General features: G+C 42.8%; 2 long non-coding RNA genes across 2 annotated transcripts; both read left to right on the plus strand.

Moving 5' to 3' along the window:
- The first annotated feature begins 6,135 nt into the window (after positions 1–6,135).
- On the plus strand, positions 6,136–6,634 carry LOC133953551 (uncharacterized). The gene is made up of 3 exons (XR_009920705.1): positions 6,136–6,204; positions 6,343–6,397; positions 6,487–6,634. It is a non-coding gene; the product is annotated as an uncharacterized LOC133953551 (long non-coding RNA).
- Positions 6,635–12,281: 5,647 nt separating this feature from the next.
- On the plus strand, positions 12,282–12,756 carry LOC133953520 (uncharacterized). Its single transcript, XR_009920702.1, has 3 exons — positions 12,282–12,346; positions 12,484–12,538; positions 12,629–12,756. It is a non-coding gene; the product is annotated as an uncharacterized LOC133953520 (long non-coding RNA).
- Positions 12,757–15,067: the final 2,311 nt, after the last annotated feature.

Genomic DNA, 15,067 nt, shown 5'->3' on the forward strand with positions numbered 1-15,067 from the left:
CACTGACCGGTGATCCAAAGGAACAGCAAAAGGTTCAGATTCTCCGTGACACTGGGGCGGCCCAGTCGTTTATCCTCTCTGATGCAGTGCCATTGTCAGGTGATTCATTCTGTGATTCCAGTGTTTTGGTTCAGGGCATAGAGATGGGGTTTGTGCCAGTCCCCTTGCACCTGATACATTTAAAATGTGATTTAGTCAGTGGAATTTTCAAAGTCGGGGTATTTCATAACCTGCCGGTAAAAGGCGTTCAGTTTATCATGGGCAATGATATTGCTGGAGGCAGAGTGCTGCCTTTGTTGGAGGTATTGGACTGTCCCGAAGCTAACGCTGAGGATGAGTTAGCCGAGAGATTCCCTGGGATTTTTCCGGTGGGGGCTGTTACACGGGCGCAGTCCCGACCATTGAGTAATGTGGTTGACCTGTCTGACTCCTTTCTTGTCCCAGTGGGGGACGTAAATGAGGTTACTGGTTCTACCTCTGTGCCCCCTCCACAGCCTGATAAGAACAGTGCCGTTGAGAGTGCTGGCCTTAGTCTCGACCCATTGCCTCTACCGATAACTCGTGATAAGCTGGTTGCTATGCAAAAGATAGATTCTACACTGGAGCAGTGTTATGGGAAGGCTGTTACTCCGGGTGGGGATATCGACTGTAAGGTGGGTTACTTCCTAGATAATGCTCTTCTCATGCGTAAGTGGACTTCATCTCTTGATTCAGAACGTGACTGGAGTGTGATCTATCAGATTGTAGTGCCTGTTGCATATCGACAGGATATTCTATCACTTGCTCATAGTCACGTATGGTCTGGTCATTTAGGTATCACGAAAACCTATGACAGGATTCTAAGGCACTTCTTTTGGCCTGGACTGAAACGTGATGTAGCTGCATTCTGTCGTACTTGTCATACCTGTCAGGTCACAGGAAAACCAAACCAGGTTATTCCACCCGCTCCTCTCTGTCCAATACCCGCGTTAGGTGAGCCTTTTGAGCACGTGTTAGTTGATTGTGTTGGCCCATTGCCTAAGTCTAAGACTGGTAACCAGTTTTTATTGACGATTATGTGTGTTGCTACACGTTATCCTGAGTCTATTCCCCTTCGGAAAATCACTGCTCAGGCAGTGGTCAAGGCTTTGGTTAAGTTTTTCTCGACGTTTGGGCTCCCGAAAGTGGTGCAAACTGATCAAGGAAGTAATTTCCTTTCTAACCTTTTTGAGCAGGTGCTGACATCTTTGTCTATTACACACAGAGTTTCCAGTGCCTACCACCCTGAGTCTCAGGGTGCCCTCGAACGTTGGCACCAAACGCTTAAATCCATACTGCGAAAGTACTGTCTCGAGACCGGGAGAGACTGGGATGAGGGTGTTCCTTTTGCCTTGTTTGCGGTTCGTGAGATCGTTCAGGAGTCCTTAGGGTTTAGTCCGGCTGACCTTGTTTTTGGACATACGGTACGCGGCCCTCTCAGAGTTCTGAAAGACCAGCTTATCTCGGGTAGTGCTTCTTCTCAAAATGTGTTAACTTATGTGAGCCGGTTCCGTGAACGGTTGCACAGTGCCTGTGCCCTCGCTAGGGAAGCTCTGTCCGCCTCACAGAAGCGGATGAAGCGTCACTTTGATGAGAAGGCTGTCCCATGTTCACTGCAGACGGGTGACCAGGTTCTAGTTCTGCTTCCCATTCCCGGATCCTCCCTCTCTGCCCGTTTCTCCGGTCCTTATTGTGTGGGACGGAAGTTGAGTGACACAGATTATGTTATACAGACCCCAGATCGGAGGCGCAAGACAAGAGTTTGCCATGTTAACATGCTTAAGTTGTATCATGCAAAAGTTACTCCTCCTGAGGACTCCGTAGAAGGGTATACGGGTCCCACAGTCAAGTCTGCCGTTCCAGCTGTATTGGTTCCAGGCTCCTACCAGGTTCCTGAGGGTGACGAGGATGGATTGGAGTTGCGGAGTGCTCCTCAACAGACCCCTCGGTTGTTGAACTCTCGGATGCTGTCATCTCTTGACTCGCATCTGGCCTATCTGGATGAGGAACGTAGGGCTGACATGGTAGCCCTAATACGTGGGTTCCCTTGTCTGTTCGGTGATGTTCCTTCCCTGACCAACGTTTTGAAGCATGATATAGATGTGGGAGGTGCAGCACCTATCAAGCAGCATCCATACCGTATTAACGCTACGAAAAGGTTGATCATGTCGCAGGAGGTGTCTTATTTAGTAGAGAATAGTCTGGCGTCTTCGAGCTCTAGTCCTTGGAGTTCACCATGCCTCTTGGTACCCAAGCCTGATGGCACGTTCCGTTTCTGTACGGATTATAGGAAGGTGAACGCAGTCACGGTTCCTGACTCGTACCCGTTGCCGCGTATTGATGATTGTGTGGACACCATTGGGTCTGCCCGGTATGTGACAAAGCTGGATCTGTTAAAGGGATATTGGCAAGTCCCACTTACTGCTCGTGCTTCGGAGATCTCCGCATTTGTCACTCCAGACAAGTTTCAGCAGTACTCAGTGATGGCGTTTGGGATGCGGAATGCACCTGCCACTTTCCAGCGCTTAGTGAATATTGTTTTAGCTGACGTCCCACACTGTGCTGCTTACCTCGATGATGTGGTTGTGTATTCGTCTGATTGGGCTGCTCATGTAGATACCTTGACAACAGTGTTCCAGCGTTTGGCGAGGGCTTCCTTGACGCTGAATTTGGCAAAATGTGAGTTTGGTAGGGCTACCGTTACTTACCTTGGTAAACAGGTTGGGGGTGGTGAGGTGCGCCCCGTGGAGGCTAAGGTGACTGCTATCACTGCCTTCCCAGTGCCAACCACCCGGCGTGAGCTGCGCCGCTTCTTGGGTATGGCTGGGTATTCTCGTGGGTTCTGTAGGAATTTTTCCTCTGTTGTCGCCCCTCTGACTAGTCTGCTGAGCCCCTTGGTCCCGTTTGCGTGGTCTCCAGATTGCCAACACGCTTTTGTTTCTGTTAAGACTCTGCTATGTAGTACCCCTGTTCTGGTGGCTCCTGACTTTGAGAAGCCATTCAAGATGGAGGTAGACGCATGCAATGTAGGTGCCGGTGCCGTTCTTATCCAGGAGGATTCCAACGGGCTGGACCATCCGGTCTGCTACTTCTCACGGAAGTTCAATGAGTGCCAGACACGGTACTCTACTATTGAGCAGGAAGCTCTGGCTTTGCTGATGGCACTCCAGTTTTTTGAAGTTTATTTGGGATCGAGTTCTAGGCCAATTGTGGTCTACACGGATCACAATCCGCTGGTTTTTCTCCACCGGATGTATAATCAGAACCAGCGCCTCATGCGGTGGGCGCTGATTGTGCAGGGGTACAACCTGGTGATTCGTCACAAGAAGGGCTCCGAGAATATGTGTGCGGATGCCCTTTCTCGTGTGTGATGTTTGCTCTTATGGGTGGGGGTGTTACGTGTGTGGTTGTTTTCCTGTGTCTCCCCTCTCATTCTCTGTAGGTCTCACACCATTGGCTGTTCCTCCACCATCGTCCAACCCCCTGTCCAATCTGGGAGCTGTCTGTTGGCCAATCAGTGTCGTCAGGCCTTGATAACTTGCACCTGTTTTGTCTCCATGTGGGGAGGCCATTGTCTGCCTGTGTGTGGGCTGTGTGGGGCTGTTAACTTTTGTTTGTGAGATGCCACCGGGGTTTAGGTGAATAGGTAAGACACCCTTGGGTTAACATTGCCATCACATAGACCATACTCTGTTATTTCATCAGGTTAGGAGTGGGGCCACCCTCTGTATGTATTAGCTAGGTTCTGTGTGTGCACTAGTTAGTTGTCACTTTATCTTGTTTTCTTTGCTTTGGCTCCGCTTATAGTTCCCTATTCCCCTTGGCGAAATCGCTGGCTAAATAAAACACACTTACTTATCCAGTTTGCTGTTGTGCCCTGTTTTGTTGTTCTCTGAGTCTCGACGTCGACACCGAGCGACCGTCTTTTCCAAAGAGAGGAAGGGATGTTCGGATTTGATTGTGTGGTAGGCAGCATTGATGAAAAGTCACTGGCCCGTTCGGAAAAAAAAAATCTGAACGCCATCTCGTTTAAGTTCCACTTAGTTTATGTCCAATAAAGTCCGTGAATGTACACATGTCAGCTGTCTATTACTACATCTTACAGAAACAAACTACACCGATGGCATATAGAAGAGTTTAAACACTCACCGAAGCACCATTGTTGGACATGGCTAGTCACTGTGCTAGCTGACAAGTCAAAGCTGCATTGGTGTCGGTCACTCCCGCTCGCTCTCGTTGCTTGACGCACGCTCCCGATCTTGAATCTGGAATCGATTGCTCCTCCTTGGATCCCCGGATGTTGCAGTTGAATTTTTTGAGGTTGAATTTTTTGAGGTTGAATTTTTTGCGATTGAATTTTTTGAGGTTGAATTTTTTGAGTTTGAATTTTTTGAGCTTGAATTTTTTGCGGTTGAATTTTAAACGTTGAAAAACATTCAAATACATAATTTCCATGCATAAATATTCAGTGCTAGAAATTCAATGTCTTTTTTGTTTCAAATCCCGATGACACAGATTTACTTCCATACGAAACAGGTTCTGCTTGTTTTCCTCCTACCACCTGCTCTTAGTCACTACACATACAAATTCCACTTCAAAAGGCCCCTTCACAGAAATTGATGTTGAGAAAAATCCATATTCCTTAGTCTGCAAAAATATATATTGTCATTGCTTATTCTATGAAAAACTAATTTAGATATCTAAATTTTTTTGGTGGTCATTGTACTTTTTTTTATGGACACACTTTGAGGGAGAGGCAGTAAATAGACAAACCTTGACAAAGGCCCAACAGTCTCCTGGTGAAACCACATTTAGATTTAATTTCACTATGATTCCACAAATACTGAATTTGCATTTTAATTAGAGAATAACACGCGTTCTGGAAATGTGAGGATTTTAAATGTATCTTTGTTGTATAGTAAATTATTAGAGTTTTGAATTGTGGGACAAATCAGGCTGTTTTAAAAGTGTCAACTTGGACTTTCGGGAAACTGTGATATAGACAAAACAATTGATTTATCAAGAAGACAATTGGCAGATGAATCAATACTGAGTGTAATCATGAGGTGCATCCCAAACTTTCAGTGGAGGCATTCTTTTTTAGATTTGTCCATCCGTCTGTCCCATTCCTCTGAACACAATATCTCAAGAAAATCTTCTGGGAATTTGATTCAATGGTCAAAGGTCGAGGTCACAGTGACTTCCCAAATCCCTTTTTCACCTTTTGAACGTCTTATCCTATGAATGCCTAAAGAGAACCCTTTCAAACGTTGCACAAGAGTTCACTAGGACTCATTGATTGATCAGGGTTGGGTGGTCAATGGTCAGGTTATTTTGGCCTTATATATGTTTTTGACTTATTGAACAAGTCTTTTAAGTAATTTCTTCAAATTCTGACCATATGTCACTTGGAACGAAAGATTCAAAGATATGCAGCGTTAGGTTCATAAGTCATAACACAAACAATAATTCAATTGAGATGAGTCAGAGGTTCTGAATGTTTACTTCAGTTGTGACGAGGAGCTGGGTGTTGTGCACAAGGCTGACGTATCAGCAAGTGAACACAATGACACAATCCAACCATGAACTTAAAGTGCTCAAAGTCACATTATAATGTATAAAGTCAACTAAGATCACCACTAGAGCATATGAACTGTAATCTATGGTTAAAATTCATTAATGGAACTCTTCTCTGACCAGAAACACAACAGTGAAGATCAGGACACATGACTGTACAATCCCACATCTACGTAATAGCTGAGTTAGTTTGGAGAACAGGTAGGACACAAAGGCATCTATCTTTTCCACCACCTTTATTATCATTCCATTAGCTTTACATGGCACATTCTTGGTTTAGGTGCTACCTTCCCATCAGTAACTCTAAATCGTCATCGACACTGTGACGTCTTTGTGCCACGCAGCGGAACAACTTCCTCAGTTCATCATCAACATATTTGCTTTGTTGATCATTCAAGGTTCAGCAGAATATAATGCAGGGATAAACAAAGCTATTTGTTACTCTGAGGCGACCAATGGGAGCTCTCCCCCAACCTTCTTAATGTCAATCGTCAAACATATAAAGGTTGTGGCAAACTGAGATTAAGTTACATCTGAAGGTGAAGTGACACTGGACTGAGGCAGCTTCCATCCCAAGGCAGCTACAGACACACAATTCAGAGAAACTTTGTAAGTACAATATTTTTTCTTTTAATAGAAAGTAGAAAAACGGTTCATTGTACCGCACAACTTTCATCCTTTTTGTTTTGGAAACTGTTTAAAGGTTTTCTTTGATTAAGTGAGACAATATTTTGCTTTTTCTTTTAGGTGCAAAAGAGATTAAAGATGCTCCTGATCATCCTGATTCAACTCCTGATCGTCGGTGAGCAAAACCTGTTCTTCTCACAGACAGCAGCAGTTTTGGGAAAAAGGAAACTCTTATTGACTGATGTTTTATATTTTGATCAATAGCATCAGCAAATGCCCAGGCAACCACCACTGTAGCACCTACAACTGCAGCACCCACCACTGTAGCAGCTACAACTGAAGCACCCACCACTGCAGTACCCACCACGACTGCTGCTGGTGCCATCACCACAACGGCTGCAGTACCCACCACGACTGCTGCTGGTGTCATCACCACAACGGCTGCAGTACCCACCACGACTGCTGCTGGTGTCATCACCACAACGGCTGCAGCACCCACCACGACTGCTGCTGGTGCCATCACCACAACGGCTGCAGCACCCACCACGACTGCTGCTGGTGCCATCACCACAACGGCTGCTGCTGCCATCACCACAACGGCTGCAGTACCCACCACGACTGCTGTTGGTGCCATCACCACAACGGCTGCTGGTGCCATCACCACGACGGCTGCAGCACCCACCACGACTGCTGCTGGTGCCATCACCACAACGGCTGCAGCACCCACCACGACTGCTGCTGGTGTCATCACCACAACGGCTGCAGCACCCACCACGACTGCTGCTGTTGCCATCACCACAACGGCTGCAGTACCCACCACGACTGCTGCTGGTGCCATCACCACAACGGCTGCTGGTGCCATCACCACAACGGCTGCAGCACCCACCACGACTGCTGCTGTTGCCATCACCACAACGGCTGCAGTACCCACCACGACTGCTGCTGGTGTCATCACCACAATGGCTGCAGTACCCACCACGACTGCTGCTGGTGTCATCACCACAACGGCTGCAGCACCCACCACGACTGCTGCTGGTGCCATCACCACAACGGCTGCAGCACCCACCACGACTGCTGCTGGTGCCATCACCACAACGGCTGCAGTACCCACCACGACTGCTGCTGGTGCCATCACCACAACGGCTGCTGGTGCCATCACCACGACGGCTGCAGCACCCACCACGACTGCTGCTGGTGCCATCACCACAACGGCTGCTGGTGCCATCACCACAACGGCTGCAGCACCCACCACGACTGCTGCTGGTGTCATCACCACGACGGCTGCTGTTGCTGCCACCACCACCACAGCAGCTGGTGTTGCCACCACCACCACTGCTGCTGGTGCCACCACCACCACCACAGCTGCTGGTGCCACTAACACTGCTGCACATGCTGGGATCGTATCTGTGAGCAGTCTGGTGTTCTGTCACTTCAGTGTTGTTCTCTTCATGTCCCTCTGTACAGTGTGACTTGGTTGTACTGTTTTTTTTAAACACATTTATCAGTACCCACAAAGCATTATTATTTATATTAAGACACACACTGGTGTTGATAAGATTAACAATCCATATGATACAAAGTGTTAAAAATAAGTTTGTGCCTATTTATTGTCACTTTCAGAGTAAAGTTACTTATAACTTATAAATTCATGACTGATGAATGACAGTTGAAATGATGTTAACCCAGCTAGACTGGTATCAGTGTTTTCTATTGTTGGAGCAGTGCTTCATTAAACTTTTCAGCTGTTGTTGTTGATAGAACTGTTTTCTTTAAAGTGTATTATAATTCATGTGAAGTGACAAATCTACGTTGAAGCCAGAATTTGGACGGATTATTTATTTGGGTCATTGATTTGTTATTTCACAGCAGATAAATAAAATGACACAACAACAAACCTTGAAAAATATCTTTATTTCTTTTAGATAAGATCACGTCTGATCTGAGTGGAAACTTCTTGTCCTCTTTTTAGTCATAGTTTGAATTCTAGCTATGGTTTTACATAATTCAACATATATTTATTTATGGTGAATCAGGCAATGAGAACAGGCTCTGAGCTTAAATGCATCTTAATCCTAGGTGTGGCACCATACATCAAAATGACTTGTTTAGACTGACATTATTTGCCATAATGACCTCACCCATAGTTAGAGAAAAATGCTTAAAAAGACCATCATTTACATTGTTACCTCCACCAAGGAGGTTCTGTTTTCACCCCTGTCCCTTTATGTGTTGGCTGGTTGGTTTAAAAGCAAGATTACACAAAACTACTAACGCATTTCTGTGAAACTTGGTGGAATGATATGGTATGGGTCAGGGAACATATGGATATGGATCAGGAGGCAGATCCAGGATCTTTTTAATCTTTAGTTTTGAAAGATAGGGCACTATTAGGTATTCCAAATTTTCCAGGGAATAACTCTTTACATGTGTTTTTAGTTGCATCAGTCAGAGGTGAAACACAAACACAGAATAAGAATATAAGGCAACTGAACACATAAAGAATTAAAGTAAACCATAAAAATATTTGTTCATAGATTAAATAATTTTAAACCCGACAGGCTGCGCAATATAAATACTTCTAACTTGTAAAATGATGTTCAATCGTTATGAATAAACAATCTTTTTGCATGTTAAGTTTCCTATCATTGGTTTCCCTATTGCTTTGATATGATGACCTGGTATTAACTAACATTAGATCTTTATTGTTAATCAAACTTACACACTAATGGATGTAGAGGAAAGCTGCACACAAAGTTAAAAAGGCCACACTACCACCAGCACAACCATGGTGATTAAATCCCTCCATGTTAAGTCTAGGTGTTCTTGAGATTCTACTTAATGTTTACCTCTCTGGTTTTTGTGTGTTGACACTCTGGACTTCCTGTGGCGAGAGAAGCTACAAAAAAATCCTCCTTATGAAAAACTGTGGACAGATGAATGTACTACAAAAATGATTTTATTAATACATTTGATTTATAAAGCTCTTAACAATGCTCCAATACACTTAAAATAAGTAAACTAACCAAATTGAAGCTATTAACTAGAAATATAAAAACATCGTTGATTACGCATTAAAATAGGACTTGAGAACATGGTTGAATAGCTGACATCGATAATTATCACGATACATTAAGTCTCCCGAATTAAGGTTTTGGTTTTAATCTCGACTTTGAGAAAACAATGTGAAAGTTTTACAACTTTGAGGGTTATTGGATTATGTTTTATAACTCCTCACTGTTCTTATACAATGCATGAGCAATATTATATAAGATATATAGAAATTAAAAAGTCTTGATCAATACTTTTGAAAATCAAACACAGAATGTTTTGGTTGTTTTTTAATAGTCAAGTTGGCTTCAAGTCACACCTCCACTCTGGTTTACCTGTTGTCCTCACGCATCATTCCCAGTGAATGACGTGTGAGGACAAGAGGTTGTATTATGTTTTTGTTATTGTTTAATGGCGGGTTCACAATTGTTCCAAATCTATTATAAAAAAAAGTCAGGCGCTCATGTCATCGAAACAGGTTTTGCTTCTTGTCCTCGTTCCACCTTCTCTTAGTCACTACACATACAAATTCCACTTTATTAAGCCCCTTCACAGAAATTGATGTTTAGAAAAATCCACATTCCATAGTCTGTAAAAATATAAATTTTCATTGCTTATTCTATGAAAAACTAATTAGATATCTAAAAAATGTTGGGGGTCCTTGTTCTTTTTTTTATGCTGCATGCTGCACATGCTGGGATCGTATCCGTGAGCAGTCTGGTGTTCTGTCACTTCAGTGTTGTTCTCTCATGTCCCTCTGTACAGTGTGACTTGGTTGTACTGTTTTTTTTTAAACACATTTATCAGTACCCACAAAGTATTTGTATTTATATTTAGACACACACTGGTGTTGATAAGATTAACAATCCATATGACACAAAGTGTTAAAATAAGTTTGTGCCTATTTATTGTCACTTTCAGAGTAAAGTTACTTATAACTTATAAATTCATGACTGATGAATGACTGTTGAAATGATGTTAACCAAGCTGAACTGGTATCAGTGTTTTCTATTGTTGGAGCAGTGCTTCATTAAACTTTTCAACTGTTGTTGTCGATAGAACTGTTTTCTTTAAAGTGTATTATAATTCATGTGAAGTGACAAATCTACTTTGAAGCCAGAATTTGGATGGATTATTTATTTGGGTTATTGATTTGTTATTTTACAGCAGATAAATAAAATGACACAGCAACAAACCTTGAAAAATATCTTTATTTCTTTTTGATAAGATCACGTCTGATCACGTCTGGAAACATCTTGTTCTCTGTTTACTTATAGTTTGAGCAGTTGCAACAGGTTTTGCTTCTTGTCCTCGTTCCACCTGCTCTTAGTCAGTACACATAAAAATTCCCCTTTAAAAGGCCCCTTCACAGAAAGTGATGTGCAGAAAAATCCACAATGCATAGTCTGTAAAAATATATATTTTCTTTTTTTATTCTAAGAAAAACAAATTTATATATATATATTATTTGGAGGGGGCATTGTACTGTTTTTATGGACACACTTTGAGGGAGAGGCAGTAATTAGACACACCTTGCAAAGGCCCAACAGTCTCCTGGTGAAACCACATTTAGATTTAAATTCACTAGATCCAGTTTTTTATTTGGCACTATAATATGTTTGATTTATTTAATCAAGATCCATGAATTAGTCCCTGGGGAAACTGAAAATGTTGAAGTACGCCTAATTCCGCAATGGTTAAGAAACTGAAAATATTTGTCTAAGTTTCATAATAATCCATCCACAGACAATAATGAGGTATACGCCCTTACTGTTTATATCCATAAAGATCATATGAAGAGGATACATTTATTCATACATTTTTTCCGAAGAAAAGGGATTGTTCCACAAATACTGAATTTGTTAATTAGAGAATAACACATGTACTGGAAATGTGAAGATTTGATCTGTTTCTTTGTCGAATAGTAAAATATTTGAGTTTTGAATTGTGGGACAAATCAGGCTGTTTTAAAAGTGTCAACTTGGACTTTTTGGGAAACTGTGATATAGACAAAACCATTGATTTATCAAGAAGACAATTGTCAGATGAATCAATACTGAGTGTAATCATGAGGTGCATCCCAAACTTTCAGTGGAGGCATTATGTTTTAGATTGGTCCATCCGTCTGTCCCATTCCTCTGAACACAATATCTCAAGAACACCTTCTGGGAATTTGATTCAGTGGTCAAAGGTCAAGGTCCTAGTGGCCTCATGTATGTTTTTGACTTATTGAAAAAGTCTTTTAAGTGATTTCTTCAAATTTTGACCATATGTCACTTGGAACAAAAGATTCACAGATATGTAGCGTTAGGTTCATAAGTCATAACACAAACAATAATTAAATTCAGATGAGTCAGAGGTTCTGAATGTTTACTTCAGTTGTGCTGGGTGCAAAAGGCTGACGTATCAGCAAGTGAACACAATGACACAATTCAACCATGAACTATCACATCAGACGATAGTTATCAGCCAAGTTAAATTAAAGTGCTCAAAGTCACATTATAATGTATAAAGTCGACTCAGATCATCACATGAGCAAATGAACTGTAATCTATGGTTAAAGTTGATTAATGGAACTCTTCTCTGACCAGAAACACACCGGTGAAGGTCAGGACACATGACTGTACAATCAACATCTACGTAATAGCCGAGTTAGTTTGGAGAACAGGTAGGACACAAAGGCGTCCATCTTTTCCTCCACCTTTATTATCATACCATTAGCTTTACATGGCACATTCTTGGTTTAGGTGCCACCTTCCCATCAGTAACTCTAAATCGTCATCGACACTGTGACGTCTTTGTGCCACGCAGTGGAACAACTTCCTCAGTTCATCATCAACATATTTGCTTTGTTGATCCTTCAAGGTTCAGCAGAAAATGATGCAGGGATAAACAAAGCTATTTGTTACTCTGAGGCGACCAATGGGAGCTCTCCCCCAACCTTCTTAATGTCAATCGTCAAACATATAAAGGTTGTGGCAAACTGAGATTAAGTTACATCTGAAGGTGAAGTGACATTGGACTGAGGCAGCTTCCATCCCAAGGCAGCTACAGACACACAATTCAGAGAAACTTTGTAAGTACAATATTTTTCTTTTAATAGAAAGTAGAAAAACGGTTCATTGTACCGTACACCTTTCATCCTTTTTGTTTTGGAAACTGTTTAAAGGTTTTCTTTGATTAAGTGAGACAATATTTTGCTTTTTCTTTTAGGTGCAAAAGAGATTAAAGATGCTCCTGATCATCCTGATTCAACTCCTGATCGTCGGTGAGCAAAACCTGTTCTTCTCACAGACAGCAGCAGTTTTGGGAAAAAAGGAAACTCTTATTGACTGATGTTTTATGTTTTGATCAATAGCATCAGCAAATGCCCAGGCAACCACCACTGTAGCAGCTTCAACTGCAGCACCCACCACGACTGCTGCTGGTGCCATCACCACAACGGCTGCAGTACCTACCACGACTGCTGCTGGTGCCATCACCACAACGGCTGCTGGTGCCATCACCACAACGGCTGCAGCACCCACCACGACTGCTGCTGGTGCCATCACCACGACTGCTGCTGGTGCCATCACCACAACGGCTGCAGCACCCACCACGACTGCTGCTGGTGCCATCACCACGACTGCTGCTGGTGCCATCACCACAACGGCTGCAGCACCCACCACGACTGCTGCTGGTGCCATCACCACAACGGCTGCAGTACCCACCACGACTGCTGCTGGTGCCATCACCACGACGGCTGCAGTACCCACCACGACTGCTGCTGGTGCCATCACCACGACTGCTGCTGGTGCCATCACCACGACGGCTGCAGTACCCACCACGACTGCTGCTGGTGCCATCACCACAACGGCTGCAGCACCCACCACGACTGCTGCTGGTGCCATCACCACAACGGCTGCAGTACCCACCACGACTGCTGCTGGTGCCATCACCACAACGGCTGCTGGTGCCATCACCACAACGGCTGCAGCACCCACCACGACTGCTGCTGGTGTCATCACCACAACGACTGCTGGTGCCATCACCACAACGGCTGCAGCACCCACCACGACTGCTGCTGGTGTCATCACCACAACGGCTGCAGCACCCACCATGACTGCTGCTGGTGTCATCACCACAACGGCTGCAGCACCCACCACGACTGCTGCTGGTGCCATCACCACAACGGCTGCAGCACCCACCACGACGGTTGCTGTTGCTGCCACCACCACCACAGCAGCTGGTGTTGCCACCACCACCACTGCTGCTGGTGCCACCACCACCACCACAGCTGCTGGTGCCACTAACACTGCTGCACATGCTGGGATCGTATCCGTGAGCAGTCTGGTGTTCTGTCACTTCAGTGTTCTTCTCTTCATGTCCCTCTGTACAGTGTGACTTGGTTGTACTGTTTTTTTTTAAACACATTTATCAGTACCCACAAAGTATTTTTATTTATATTTAGACACACACTGGTGTTGATAAGATTAACAATCCATATGATACAAAGTGTTAAAAATCAGTTGGTGCCTATTTATTGTCACTTTCAGAGTAAAGTTACTTATAACTTATAAATTCATGACTGATGAATGACTGTTGAAATGATGTTAACCCAGCTAGACTGGTATCAGTGTTTTCTATTGTTGGAGCAGTGCTTCATTAAACTTTTCAACTGTTGTTGTTGATAGAACTGTTTTCTTTAAAGTGTATTATAATTTATGTGAAGTGACAAATCTACTTTGAAGCCAGAATTTGGACGGATTATTTATTTGGGTCATTGATTTGTTATTTCACAGCAGATAAATAAAATGACACAACAACAAACCTTGAAAAATATCTTAATTTCCTTTATATAACATCAAGTCTGATCTGACTGGAAACTTCTTGTCCTCTGTTTAGTCATAGTTTGAATTCTAGCTATGGTTTTACATAATTCAACATATATTTATTTATGTTGAATCAGGCAATGATTCAACAACAATCAACAGCAATGCATTCAAGGCTCTGAGCTTGAATGCATCTTAATTCTGGGTGGCACCATACATCAAGATGACTTGTTTAGACTGACATTATTTGCCATAATGACCTCACCCATAGTTAAAGAAAAAGGCTTAAAAAAACCATAATTTTTCATTGTTACCTCCACCAAGGAGGTTCTGTTTTCACCCATGTCCCTTTATTTGTTGGCTGGTTGGTTTAAAAGCAAGATTACACAAAACTACTAACGCATTTCTGTGAAACTTGGTGGAATGACATGGTATGGGTCAGGGAACATATGGATATGGATCAGGAGGCAGATCCAGGATCTTTTTAATCTTTAGTTTTGAAAGATAGGGCACTATTTGGTATTCCAAATTTTCCAGGGAATAACTCTTCACATGTGTTTTTAGTTGCATCAGTCAGAGGTGAAACACAAACACAGAATAAGAATATAAGGCAACTGAACACATAAAGAATTAAAAGAAACCATAAAAATTTTTTTTCATAGATTAAATAATTCTAAACCTGACAGGCTGCGCAATATAAATACTTCTAACTTGTAAAATGATGTTCAATAGTTATGAATAAACAATCTTTTTGCATGTTAAGTTTCCTATCATTGGTTTCCCTATTGCCTTGATATGATGACCTGGTATTAACTAACATTAGATCTTTATTGTTAATCAAACTTACACACTAATGGACGTAGAGGAAAGCTGCACACAAAGTTAAAAAGACCACACTACCACCAGCACAACCATGGTGATTAAATCCCTCCATGTTAAGTCTAGGTGTTCTTGAGATTCTACTTAATTTTTACCTCTGGTTTTCG

Source organism: Platichthys flesus, chromosome 5, assembly GCF_949316205.1.
Source record: "Platichthys flesus chromosome 5, fPlaFle2.1, whole genome shotgun sequence".
Classification (NCBI taxonomy): domain Eukaryota; kingdom Metazoa; phylum Chordata; class Actinopteri; order Pleuronectiformes; family Pleuronectidae; genus Platichthys; species Platichthys flesus.